The sequence below is a fragment of the Odocoileus virginianus genome, chromosome X (assembly GCF_023699985.2).
Source record: "Odocoileus virginianus isolate 20LAN1187 ecotype Illinois chromosome X, Ovbor_1.2, whole genome shotgun sequence".
NCBI lineage: Eukaryota > Metazoa > Chordata > Mammalia > Artiodactyla > Cervidae > Odocoileus > Odocoileus virginianus.
This window is the reverse complement of record NC_069708.1, coordinates 52,763,026-52,777,537: the sequence shown is the minus strand read 5'-3', so window position 1 is coordinate 52,777,537 and position 14,512 is coordinate 52,763,026. Positions and strand designations below refer to the sequence as shown.

The 14,512-nt window shown below is 37.1% G+C and overlaps 1 non-coding gene across 1 annotated transcript; it reads right to left on the bottom strand.

Annotated features, from left to right (window-relative positions):
- Positions 1-12,369: 12,369 nt before the first annotated feature.
- Positions 12,370-12,476, bottom strand: LOC139033220 (U6 spliceosomal RNA). The gene has a single exon (XR_011485843.1). It is a non-coding gene; the product is annotated as a U6 spliceosomal RNA (small nuclear RNA).
- Positions 12,477-14,512: the final 2,036 nt, after the last annotated feature.

Genomic DNA, 14,512 nt, shown 5'->3' with positions numbered 1-14,512 from the left:
CTATTGAGGAGGGCATGGCAACCCACTCCAGTTGCCTGGTAAATCCCATGGGCAGAGGAGCCTGGCAGGCTATTACTTGTATTTTCTTCTTTGCTGTATAGGCAAAAATGTTGGCTCATCAAATTAATGTCCAACACTGAGCATTACAGGAACTATTTTAAAGAATTTAACCATGAAATGTATAAAAGGTAGGGTACTGTTAATTACCAGTCATGTCTGTTATTCAAAGATGGCTAACACATTCTTTCCTTGAAAATATCAAAGCCATTGTTCCAATTACTATTTTTTATTTCAAATATTGTTCATTTTCACGTTAGAAAATGATTCAGGCTTTTCACTGATTCAACAGTAGATAGATCTTCCAATTACTCTTGAATTACTGTGTTGTAACTGTACCTCAACAGTCCCTTCTCTCCCTGCCAAATGGCAACAATCTTAGACATTTTTAAGAAGTAGTTTCTCAACCTGACTAGTAGCTTGGATTTTTCTACTCACAAGATATCAACAGGTTTGAAAGGCCAAAACAGTAAAGAGGAAGTTCACCAGGTCAACAAGTCATTACATAGTTGTGGCTTTTAGGCAATCAGAAGTTGAAATGAGTCAATAGTGTGATGTAGCTTCTTAGAAAGCAAACTCCGTGTTAGAACAGAGCAATACAAATAGAATGCCCAGTTCAAGGGAGGAACTCGGCACTACTATGACCACATCTGGTAGACTGTTCATTTCTGGGCACTCACATTCTAATAGGAACTTTATCAGTCTGAAGAGATTTCAGAATAAGATAGTCCAGATGGTGAAGTTTCTAAAATCATGCCAGGGAGGGATGATTGAAGAAATTGGAAACATTTTTTTTTTCTCTTTTCTTTTTCCTAAAAAAGGGAAAATTGAGCCAGAATATGACGTAGAAACAAAATTAGACATATTCAGTGTAATCCCAAGGGGAGAACCAAGATAATGAGTAGACGTCATGAGGAGGCAAATTTAGGCTTAGGGTAAGAAAGCTCTAAGGATACAAAATACCCATAAACGGAATGAACTGCCTTGCAGAACAGTAAACTCTGTCATTGCAAACTGTCAGGCTGGGAGAACGCAGAAAGGATTTCTACTTTATGTGTGAGGTTAAATAACTTGATATCTAAGAATATTCTCTACTGGGATCTAAGACTGTAGATCTTATGACTCTATGTTCAAATAGAAATATCCATCTAGCTGATCCATCTTCTAATCCACCCAGAACACTATTATTACTACACTATTGTCAAGCCTAACTTTCAACACAATGTTTATTTACTACTTCCCACTACCCTCTCCTCTCTTCTCTCTCACACACATTCACATAATTGTTTAGACATGGATGGAGTTCACTGTGTGCCAGGCACTGCTCTGACTGCTATATGTACACACATACAAATGCACTTTATGCATGACTGAATTTTACCTCTTGCATTGAGTCCAAGTCTCTTTTCTGACACCTCCTACAACCTGAACTGCTCCTTCTTGGCAACCTTATTCCTCCCTCTTCAAAATACTTTCTCATCTATTGAAAACTTCCTAGCTAAGTCAAACTCATTTTATCCCATGCCTTTGTATGTACTGTGTTTCTTCCTGAAATTCTTTTAATCTTTTCCTCCATAAAATTAAATGATATTCATGTTTCAGAGCCAAGTTCTAGCTCTTCTTTTACCTGACACTTTGTCTGGCTATTACAGTCCCCTGAGTCTCTTGTTTCTCTGAATTTGTAAATACATTATTGTCTTATTTTCAATATCTAATTTTATGTAATCCACAATTTTCCAAATGAGGAAATGATATTGCCCCCAAACAAAGTGACTTGTCCAAGCTAATCCAGCATGTTAGTATCAGAGCCATAAAAAGAACTCAAACATCTGTTTTTGGTCTGGGTGCTTTAGTGTGTCATTGGTTTTATGTCTGTTTATTTAATCTTCTCACATGAACTCTATACTTATGGAGGATAAGGAGTGCTTCATATTTAAATTTTTCTTTGTGCTTCATATTTAAATTTCAGAGGAATTGCCACTTTATTAGGCATATAATTGATGCTCATTAAGCTCTTGTTGATTGACTCTACCAGGAAAGTCTTACTGAGTACTCTGTCTGACAAGCGCTGTTCTAGTCACCAGGTTACTAAAGTAAACAAAACAAATACAAGTGCCTGCCCCCATAGCACATACATTTTAAGTGGATGGCCAATAAACTCCCAGTAAAGGAGGATTTGTTGAAACAATCTGACTTGCCCTTTCATAAAACTTCCTTGCATGCATGCTGTCATTTCTGACTCTTTACAACCCCATGTCATATAGCCTGCCAGGCTCTTCCATCTATGGGATTCTCCAGGCGAGAATACTGGAGTAGGTCACCACACCTTCCGTCAGAGGATCTTCCAAACTGAGGGATTGAACTCCGATCTCCTGCATTTCCTGCACCACAGGTGGATTCTTTACCACTTAGCCGCTGGGGAAGCCCAATAAAACTACACACTGCCAGATGTTGACTTGAACTAAACAACACAGATCTTACCATTTGGAACAATCTTGAAAACTGAATTCTTCTCCCTGTATTTTAATGCACCTATTAGAAGGGCCGTCTGTCATGCTTGTGTGAATGAAAGTAAGTCCTAGAAGCTTCCAGTTTTGTCCTGTATATACTGTATATCCAATAAAACTAGATCCAAAGTAAACTGACCACCACTAAGAAAAGAATGCTTGAATTTGGCTGTCCAAAGTCACATTTGTCCAATGATTTCTGTTTTTTGGTTTTATACCTTTAATTGAAAAGTCCAATCTCTAGGAGTCAGAGATATCATTTTATGTAACTAAAGTTCAGAAATTACTAGTCAACATGAAAATTGAAGTCAATCAGTAGATATTGAGTATTGTATGCTGAACATTGTGCACATAAAGTTTAAATCATGGTCCTTGCTTTTTTCATGCTAGACAAGAAATAAAATGTACCAAGTACGAAATATAAGTACTTCATGTATAACCCTGCCCCACCTCACCAAGGCAAACATATGCATAATGTACAGTATTGGGAAAGGGGATAATTTAAGGGCAGAAATTAGAGATTCAAGGTTACAAAATCTGAAAATGCCCTAATTCTGACATTGTGCATCGATGGATGAAACTATTTCTGAGAGAGTAGCCTAATAAGTTGAAGAAACTCTTTTTCTTCCCACTTTTTACTTCCCCCACAGACCAATGCAGACTATGGAATGCAAGTCCACAAACCGCCACATCTCCACTCTTTACCTTGTGAGGAGGCCAAAAATGTTTAGCTATGTCAGTGGGTCCAATAGCCAAACCTCATATTTTTATGCATAAATAATTGGGAGTATGTGTAACACTCTGTCCTCAGGGTTTTCAGGGACTGGGAGAGTGTAAATCATCTTAGAGTGCTGAATAAATGCAGATTGATAAAGAAATGTACACAGCTTTACACATATAAATTCACAGATATTAATATGCTGGAACATTTTCCTCAGCAACCTACAAATAACAGCTGGACCTCAAATATTTGAAAAAGATTTATAAGTCCAGCAACAGTTCCTTTGCTGTTTCTCCTTTAGGAGCTACAACTGGTGATTTTTATGTGACTTCTAACAGGTCAGCTAGTAGTCTGTAAGTTCCAGCAGCTTGAACAAGGAGACTCAAACTCTAGGTGAAGAATCCCAAAAACAGTTGTTTTACAATCCAGAAAGTTCTAGTGTCATCTCATGAGAACTCCTCAAAGAAAGAGAAAGCTCCTTTTGAGAAGAAACTCCTTTTCAGGCCAGAGATACTTATTTTATTCTCTGAAGAAGTCTCTCAAGGCAGATTTGTCTAGATTTGTATGCACTGATAGTTCTGAACATATTTTTGACTCATAGACCATGTTGAGAATCTGGTGAAATTTATGGATCCTGTTACTCAAAAAAATGTATGATATACAAATATACATAATTTTGCTCAGCTCACAAATCTGAGACGATTGGCCTGTTTCCAGAAGCCCATCTATGTGTGCCATTCAGGGCCAGTGGTCCCCCAAATAAGACTGTCTTCCTCCAGAAGTTGAAAATTAAACATAGGAAGGCTGAGATGCATAATAAGAGAAAAGGTAGGGGGTATAGCATGACACTTTCAAATAAAGCAAAAATGCAAAGAATATAAGTAGTCTAGAGTTAGAGCTATGACAGTCCCATTCCAGGAAGAAAACAAAAAAGAATGCAAGTTGTTGTCACAAAAATTAAACTTTTTTCCTTTATGAAAATAAAAGGAGAATAAGCTTAAAGATATTCTTGCAGAATGTAGAAACTGTGACCCTTGGCTGCTATCATTTTTTTTCTATTTTTCTTGCCAAATAACTGTTATGAAAGAATATCTCCAGGCATTTGCTCTACCCTGAGGGTTAAAAGCATGTACAGGATGGAAACTGGCAGAGTGCTGAGGTTGGCAGACTCATCTGCCTCACTAAAAAAGCTTCTAGAGACCTTCAAGGGCTCTAGGGATGAGGGAGTTGTCATTTTTTAGAGAAATTCAGGTCACAAAAGACGTTTCCAAGTCTTCAGAACAATTGAGCCATGGCAGCAGATACAAGTAGAAAAAAAAATTCTTAAGTGTAGATCCCATGATCTCAGAACGCTGTATTTTACATTAAGAGCATCTACAGGAAATACTCTTGCCAGTACAAATAATCAGGAACCTTTCTGAACTGGAGAAGCTGGGAAGAAAACAGCAGAGATATTATATCTTGGGGGAAGATAGATGATTGAGGCTTTGAGACAGGATTTCTTGAAGCTAAAATTCTCAAAAAGAATTCTATAGCAGCTGAGATCACTCTCAGATGTTACTAGATTTCCAAGGATCTTTTCATTTTTTTCTTGCCTCCAAGGAAAGCAATATCATAATCTCTTTTGCATAATTAAATGACTTTTAACATATGTTTATTAATTCCTCTTAAAGGTCCTGCAATTTACCAGGTAGAAAGAACATAGAGAGTATAATGGATAAGGTTCCTGTCCTTAAGGAGCTCAGTCTAGTGGGGAAAGTTAGAAACTCAAGCATGTAATTATAATTACCTGTCCTAAGTAGACTAGTAGAAGTATGTACAACATACTAGTTTTCCTTCCTGCTATTCCACTAAGTCTTCTTGAGGAGGTAATACTTTGACATAGGTTTCAAAAGAAAAGTAAAAGTTTGCTAGGTAACCAAGGAGAAGAAGAGCATTCCAAAGAAAATGTACAGAAAATACAAAGAGAAAAACAAATAAAATAACATTCATATCTGGAGAAGTACAAACAAGAATTGTTACTGGAGCACAATATGCAACAAGTTAATTGATTTCCAATGGCCATGATCTATGACACCCAAAAGATATATAATCACGAATTAGGTTGACCCAGATGAGTTTAACAGCCATTTAACTAGACAATGGGACTCTCAACTGGCTAATATTGTTTTATAAAAAAAGATTTATGCTTATCTCAGAGAGGTTTTTTTCTGAATCTTCTACCCTCTAAAACCCAATTCACTTCAGAGTGGAAAATGTGAACCTCACTGCTGTAACACACATTTCCACGAAAGCAACATGAATGTGATGGCTTACTGTCTTCTAAAGAAGCCAGTAAAGTTCTTTCATTAACCCAATAAGATAAAACTTTTTAAAAACATTTTTGTGGTGAAATTCATGCAACATAAAATAAACCACTGCAATGATGTAAAGTAATTAGCCTCCAACTAATAAAAATAAATGGAAAAAAAATAAAAAAGAAATAAAATGTACAATTAAGTGGTATTTAGTACATTTAAAACTCCAGTACTTTGGCCACCTCATGCAAAGAGTTGACTCATTGGAAAAGACCCTGATGCTGGGAAGGATTGGGGGCAGGAGGAGAAGGGGGTGACAGAGGATGAGATGGTTGGATGGCATCACCGACTCGAAGGACATGAGTTTGAGTAAACTCCGGGAGTTGGTGATGGACAGGGAGGCCTGGCCTGCTGCGATTCATGGGGTCGCAAAGAGTTGGACACGACTGAGTGACTGAACTGAATTGAACTGAACAATGTTATATGTGTGACCAATACCTCTATTTAGCTCCAAAACATTTTCATCACACCAAAAGAAAACTCAATACCCATTAAGCAATCACTATTTCCTCCCTCCTCCCCTCAGCCCTTGACAACTACCAATCTACTTCCTGACTCTGTATTTTCCTATTCTGGATATTTAATATAAATGGAACCATTCAATATGTGATCTTTTGTGTCTGGCATAATCTACTTTGCATCACATAGTTGAGGTTCATTGATATTGTACCACATACCAGCACTTCAGTTCTTTTTACAGTTGAATAATATTCCATTATATAGAATACACTGATATATGTTTTGTTTATCTTCGCATAAGCTGATGGACATTTGCTTTGGGTGGTTTCCACATGTTGGTTATTGTGAATAGTATGGCTATGTACATTCAAGTAGTCTTTTCTTTAACATGCATTTTCAATTCCTTCGGGTATATACCTAGGAATGGAATTGCTGGGATATATTTTCTTTCTAAGATTAACTTTTTGAGGAACTTCTAACTGTTTTCCTGAAGCTGCATCACTTTATATTCCTATCAGCAATGTGTGAAGGTTCCATTTTCACCATATCCTCACAAACATTTATTATTTTCAGTTTTTTTTTAAGTTGCTACCATCCAAGTGGGTGTGAATAAGGTAGATTTGCCACAATAAAAACAGGGAGAAAGAAATTGACTTTAAATACACTTAAGCAGGCTATCACATCGACTAGTGGAAAATTAATCAGTCTTTAGACTAGGGCATTAAAACATGTGGACAGTTAGCATCATTGGTTAAAAATCATGACCATAAATAAGCCACATGTATTATGTTCTTTTTTAAAAAAAAAAAATCTCTGTTACTTCATTCTGGAGATAAACAGTTATGCCAAGAGAACACACTGCTCATAGCAAACACCCTCTTGCAACAACACAAGAGAACACTCTACACATGGACATCACCTGATGGTCAATACCGAAATCAGCTTAATTATATTCTTTTCAGCCAGTGATGGAGAAGCTCTATACAGTCACCAAAAATAAGACAAGGAGCTGACTGTGGCTCAGATCATGAACTCCCTATTGCCAAATTCAGACTTAAATTGAAGAAAGTAAGGAAAGCCACTCGATCATTCAGGTATGACCTAAATCAAATCCCTTATGACTATACAGTGGAACTGAGAAGTAGATTTAAGGGACTAGATCTGGTAGAGTGCCTGATGAACTATGGATGGAGGTTCAAGACACTGTACAGGAGACAGGGATCAACACCATCCCCAAGAGAAAGAAATGCAAAAAAGAAAAATGGCTGTCTGAGGAGGCCTTACAAATAGTTTTGAAAGAAGAGAAGTGAAAAACGAAAGAGAAAAGGAAAGATATACCCATTTGAATGCAGAGTTCCAAAGAATAGCAAGGAGAGATGAGAAAGCCTTCCTCAGTGGTCAGTGCAAAGAAACAGAGGAAAGTAATGGAATGGGAAAGACTAGAGATCATTTCAAGAAAATTAGAGATACCAAGGGAACATTTCATGCAAAGAAAGGCTCAATAAATGACAGAAATGGTATGGACCTGACAGAAGCAGATGATATTAAGAAGAGGTGTCAAGAATACACAGAACTGTACAGATCTTCACAAACCAGATAATCACGATGATGTGGTAACTCACCTAGAGCCAGACATCCTGGAATGTGAAGTCAAGTGGGCCTTAGGAAGCATCACAACCAACAAAGCTAGTGGAGGTGATAGCATTCCAGTTGAGCTTTTTCAAATCCTAAAAGGTTATGCTCTGAAAGTGCTGCATTCTATATGCCAGCAAATTTGGAAAACGCAGCAGTGGCCACAGGACTGGAAAAGGTCTGTTTTCATTCCAATACCTAAGAAAGGCAATGCCAAAGAATGCTCAAACTACCACACAATTGCACTCATCTCACACGCTAGTGAAGTAATGCTCAAAATTCTCCAAGCCAGGCTTCAGCAATGCGTGAACCATGAACTTCCAGATGTTCAAGCTGGTTTTAGAAAAGGCAGAGGAACCAGAGATCAAATTGCCAACATCTGCTGGATCATCAAAAAAGCAAGAGAGTTCCAGAAAAACATCTATTTCTGCTTTTTTGACTATGCCAAAGCCTTTGACTGTGTGGATCACAACAAACTGTGGAAAATTCTGAAAGAGATGGGTATACCAGACTACCTGACCTGCCTCTTGAGAAACCTATATGCAGTGGCAGACTTTATTTATTGGGCTCCAAAATCACTGCAAATGGTGACTGCAGCCATGAAATTAAAAGACTCTTGCTCCTTGGAAGAAAATTTATGACCAACCTAGACAGCATATTTAAAAGCAGAGACATTATTTTCTCAACAAAGGTCAGTCTAGTCAAGGTTATGGTTTCTCCAGTAGTCATATCCTATAAAGAAAGCTGAGCACTGAAGAATTGATGCTTTTGAACTGTTGTGAGGGAGAAGACTCTTGAGAGTCCCTTGGACTGAAAGGAGATTCAACTATTCCATCCTAAAGGAAATAAGTCCTGAATGTTCATTGGAAGGACTGATGTTGAAGCTGAAACTCCAATACTTTGACCACCTGATCTGAAGAACTGACTCATTTGAACAGACCCTGATGCTGGGAAAGATTGAAGGTGAGAGGAGAAGGGGACGACAGAGGATGAGATGGTTGGATGGCATCACCGACTCAATGGACATGAGTTTGAGTAAACTCCGGGAGTTGGTAATGGACAGGGAGGCCTGGCGTGCTGCAGTCAATGGGGTCGCAAATAGTCAGACATGACTGAGCGACTAAACTGAACTGGAGATAAAGATACATATATTACATTTGTATATAGGTATACACACTCATTCTTAACCCAAATACTCAAAAGGAGAAGAGATAAATTGTATAGATATATCCAGATACACAACTAGAAAAAGAAAAATAAACACAAAAATCTCATGATGACAAGTTAGAACATCTTTATTCTTTATGAAGAATATACTTCATTAACTTTAAAGCCTATAGATGCTATTTGCTCTATCAAAACCTCGTTTTTATAAAATATCTGAGCCTGTTAAACTCTGGGGCAAACTCAGGATTTCTTTATCATCAATTGGAGCTACAATAATTTTCCAGTGATTTCAATTCTGAGCACACTCCTGAGGGAACTAAGCTACTTGGGTGGGGTGGAGAGCAAAGAGCTTTGTATAAAAATTTTAGTATTGAGGAGTCTCTGGCAAGCCAAACATCTGGATGAGTAGCATAGAGAAATTCACAAGGACCTGGGGCCAGATTCTATGAATATCTCTTACTTCCAGAAAACCAGGCCAGCAACTATTCGCCAAAATTAATTATCCCACAGATAAGCCCCACAGCCAAAAGCACATAAAATTCAGAGAGACCAACATTTGAGCACCATTTTCTCCTTAAACATATACATTGTACAAGTTGTAAATGATACCAAAGGTCAGCTACTGAAGAAACTTCTGGGTATTTAGGTATTTCCATAAGTCCAGGTATACAAATCCATCTAATTAGTCTGCCTTAGTACCTGAGTACTGCCTTAGTACCTGAGTATTTCAACATCTGAGTCATTCTTTCAGGTTTAGGCACTGTCTCCAGAGGACCTAGAGCTGATATATTAATTTAAAAAGGACATGATCAACTCGAAAATTTTGCCCTAGAGAAATGTATTTATAATAACATTTTAAGTAACATACTTGAATTTATATATTATTTATTTGTGTGGAACACTATGATAAATATTTTAGGTGTGTTTTCTCATTTAATTTATACAACGAGGAGGGTAATATAATTATTTCTCTCCCTAATGGGGAGATTGAGCCTCCAAGATTGTAAGGCACTTGGGTAAGTTAATGCATTTTGCCAGTGATAAAATCAAAACTCATTATATATATAAAGATTCTTATTTAAGTAAGAAGAAACATATAGAAATCTTCATTTTTAAAACCAATGGATAGAATTAGGGGTGAATATTGCTATGACAAAATTAATTTTTCCCATTACAAAAAAGATTCAATATTCTTTAGAGAACCCAGTATATTTAAATGTTAAGAGGAAGAGTGCTGGGAATAGAGTTTAGTTGAGGAAAAAATTAGCTAAACAAAAAATATTTAGCTAAACCATTAAAATCTTTTTGAAATTAGACTGTATATTCCTAAAGAACTTCATCACAAGGTATATCATATTCATTCTTCCTTGACACTTGGAGTAGAAACAAAACTAGAATTTATTTCCCTAAATTATTGAGGTATGTAACATTTTATTAGTTTCAGGTGTACTTGATTTGATATTTATATATGTTGTGAAATGATCACCAGAAGTCTAATAAACATCTGTCACTATATGCAATTTCATTATTTTTATTGTGATGAGAACTTTGAGAATCTATTCTGTTAGCAACTTTAAAATATGCAATACCATGTTTTTAATTATAGTCACCCTGTTGTTGTTTAGTTGCTAAGTCATATCCAGCTCTTTTGTGACCCCATGGACTGTAGCCCGCCTGGATTTTCTGTCTATAGGATTTCTCAGGCAAGAATACTGGTGTGGGTTGCCATCTCCTTCTCCAGGGGGTCTTCATGACCCAGGGATCAAACATGCATCCCCTGCTTGGCAGGCGGATTATTTATCACTGTGCCACCAGGTGTACATTAAATCCACAAGACTTGCTTATTTTTAACTTGAAATTTGCACCCTTTGACCCTCTTTATCCATTTAATACATGCCAGGCCTCTGGCAACCACCAATCCGTTTTCTGTATTTTTGAACTTTTTTTTTAAGGTTCCACATATAAATGAGATTATATGGTATTTGTCTTCCTCCATCTGACTTATTTCACTTAGCATAATGGTCTTAAGGTCCATCCATGTGGAGAATCTCAGGGACGGTGGAGCTTGGTGGGCTGCAGTCTATGGGGTCACACAGAGTCGGACACGACTGAAGTGACTTAGCGGCAGTAGCAGCATGTTGATACCAATGGCAACATTTCATTCTTTTTATGGCTTAATAAATTTTTTGTGTGTATGTGTGTAAGATTTTCTTTATCCATTCTTTTATCCATGGACATTTAAGCTATTTCTGTAAATGAGTATGAAAATATCTTTGAGTTAATGTTTTCATTTTCTTCTGATAAATACTCAGATGTGCAATTTCTAGATCATATGGTAGACTACCATATGATACTTTCTGGAATTCACATATGCCACTCACAATTTATCCCTGTCTCAATTACCTATTGCTACACTTTTGGGGAATGTCCATACTGCTCTCCATAATGGCTCCACAAATTTACATTCCCATCTCCAGTGCACCTAGACGTGAAATTGAGCAAACTTCAGGAGATGGAAGGGACAGGGAAGCCTGGCATGCTGCAGTCCGTGGGGTTGTGAAGAGTTGGACAAGTATGGCAAGTAAACAACTTCAGTGCACAAGGGTTGTCCACATCATTGCCAACATGTTATTTGTTGTCTTTTTGTTGATAACCATTGTGACAGATGTAAGGAAATATCTCACTGTGGTTTCAATTTGCATTTCTCTGATGAGTTGTATAGAGCATTTTTTCATGTACCTGTTAGCCATCTGAAAGTATTCTTTGGTAAAATGTTCATTTGGATCCTCTACTCATTTTAAAATCAGTTTGAGTTTTTTTCTATTGAGTTGTGTTCTATTGAGCTTCTATTGAGATGGCATCCAGTCCCATCACTTCATGGCAAGTAGATGGGGAAACAGTGGCTGACTTTACTTTTCTGGGCTCCAAAATCACTGCAGATAGTGATTGCAGCCATGAAATTAAAAGACGCTTACTCCTTGGAAGGAAAGTCATGACCAACCTAGACAGCATATTATTTTCTTTTAATTTTGCATGACTGCATTTTATTATACAGCTCACCAATTTTAAACATTTAGAAAATAAGACAACTTTCTCAAATCACTCATAATCTATTGCCAGAGATAGTTATTGGTAACATTATAGATATATCCTTTTATATCTTTTCATCCATATACATTTTAAAATGGAATAATTTGATATATACTTTAATTATGGTAAGATGCACATAACACAGAGTTTTCCATTTTAACCATTTTTAAGCATACAGTTCTGTGGCACTAAGTACATTCACATTTTTGTGCAACCATCACCTCTAGAAATTTTTCATCTTCCCTAACTGTAACCATGTACACAGGGAATCCTCTGGCAGTTCAGTGGTTAGCATTTTCAATGCCAAGTCCTGGGTTCAACCTCTTGTTGGGGAACTAAGATCTCACATACCACTGACTCAGCCATAAAATCCCACATAAAAAATATGGAACGCTTCACAAATTTGCGTGTCATTCTTTCTCAGGGGCCATGCTAATCTTCTCTGTATGGTTCCAATTTTAGTATATGTGCTGCCAAAGCGAGCACCTAGACAGCATATTAAAAAACAGAGACATTACCTTGTCAACAAAGGTCCATCTAGTCAAGGCTATGGTTTTTCCAGTAGTCATGTATGGATGTGAGAGTTGGACTGTGAAGAAAGCTGAGTGCCAAAGAATTGATGCTTTTGGACTGTGGTGTTGGAGAAGACTCTTGAGAGTCCCTTGAACTGCAAGGAGATCCAACCAGTCCATCCTAAAGGAGATCAGTCCTGGGTGTTCATTGGAAGGACTGATGTTGAAGCTGAAACTCCAATACTTTGGCCACCAGATGCAAAGAGCTGACTCATTGGAAAAGACCCTAATGCTGGGAAAGATTGAGGGCAGGAGGAGAAAGGGACGACAGAGGATGAGACAGTTGGATGGCATCACCAACTCGATGGACATGGGTTTGGCTGGACTCTGGGAGTTGGTGATGGACAGGGAGGCCTGGTGTGCTGTGGTTCACGGGGTCGCAAAGAGTCAGACATGACTGAGCAACTGAACTGAACTGATTTTTTTTCTATTGAGTTGCATGAGTTCTTTGTATATTTTGGATATTAACCCCTTATCAGACTTACAAATTACAAATATTTTCTACTTAGGTTGGCTTTTTGTTGATTATTCCTTTGCTGTTCAAAAGCTTTTTAGTTTGATGTCTTACCCATTTATTTTTACTTTTGTTGCCTTTGCTTTTGTTGTCAGTTTCAGAAAAGAAAACTCGGCACCAAGACTGACGTCAAGGAGTTTACTGCCTATAATTTCTTCTAGGAGTTTAAAAGTGTAAGGTGTTACATTCAAGTCTTTAATCCACTTCAAGTTGAGTTTTATATATGGTACCAGGTAGTGATCTACTTTTATTCTTTTCATGTGGCTCTCCAGTTTTCCCATTCCCACTTATTTAAGAGACTGCCCTTTTCCCACTGTATATTCCTGGATCCTTTATCATAAATTGATCATATATATGTGGGTTTTTGTTTTCTTAGCACTCTGTTCTGTGCCACTAATTTATGTTTGTTTTTATGTCCAACCTATACTACTTTAATTACTATAGCTTGTAGTATAGTTGAAATCAGGGTATGTGTGCCTCTAGCTCTGTTCTTCTTTCCTAAGAGTGCTTTAGATATTTGGGGCCTTCTGTGGTGCCATACAATTTTTAGAATTTTTTTTTCCATTTCTGTGAAAAATGCCACTGGGGTTTAGATAGGAATTGCATTTAATCTGTAGATCCCTATGGGTAGTATAGATATTTTAACAATATTAATTCTTTCAATCCATGGGCATAGAATTTATTTCCATTTATTTGTATCTCCTCAAATTTCCTTCATAAATATCTTATATTTCTAAGTGTACAGGTCTTTTGCCTCAATGGTTATATATTCATAGGTGTTTTATTCTTTTTGATCCAAAGAAAAAACTAATAGTATTTATTTAATATTTATCAGATGTTAAGAGTAGTATCAGGCACCACTGTTAGGACTAGATTTGTCTTCAAGTGACAGAAGACCCAAGAATAAACTCAAAATAAACAGAAAAATATCAATTTTTATTTTCTGTTGTTTAGGTTGATATAGATGATCTAGAGTAGTACTTTATATAATAATCTCAGGAATCCAGGGTCCTATTTACTTGTTACTCTGCTCTGTTCTCACTTCATTGTTTAAAATAGCTTCTGTAGTTCCAGTCATCATATACTTCTTCCAAATATTAAGACAAAGGAACAGAAGAAGGGCACCATCTCCCTCTTTAAAGACACTTTCTGGAATTCACATATTCCACTCACAATTTATCCCTGTCTCAATTGCCTATTGCTGCATTATAAACACATCAAAATCTAGCAAATTAAAATGACTGAGTTCTGCGGATCAATAATCCAGTCAGGGCTTAGTTGCAACTTCTGTCACACATTCTCCCACAAGGATGCAAATAAGGTGTTGGCTAAGGCTGGGTTTCATGTGAAGTCTTGACTGGTGACAAATCTGATTCCAAGCTTACTCAAAGTTAGCAGGATTCAATTCTTTGCTGGCAATTGGCTGGAAGTTGCTC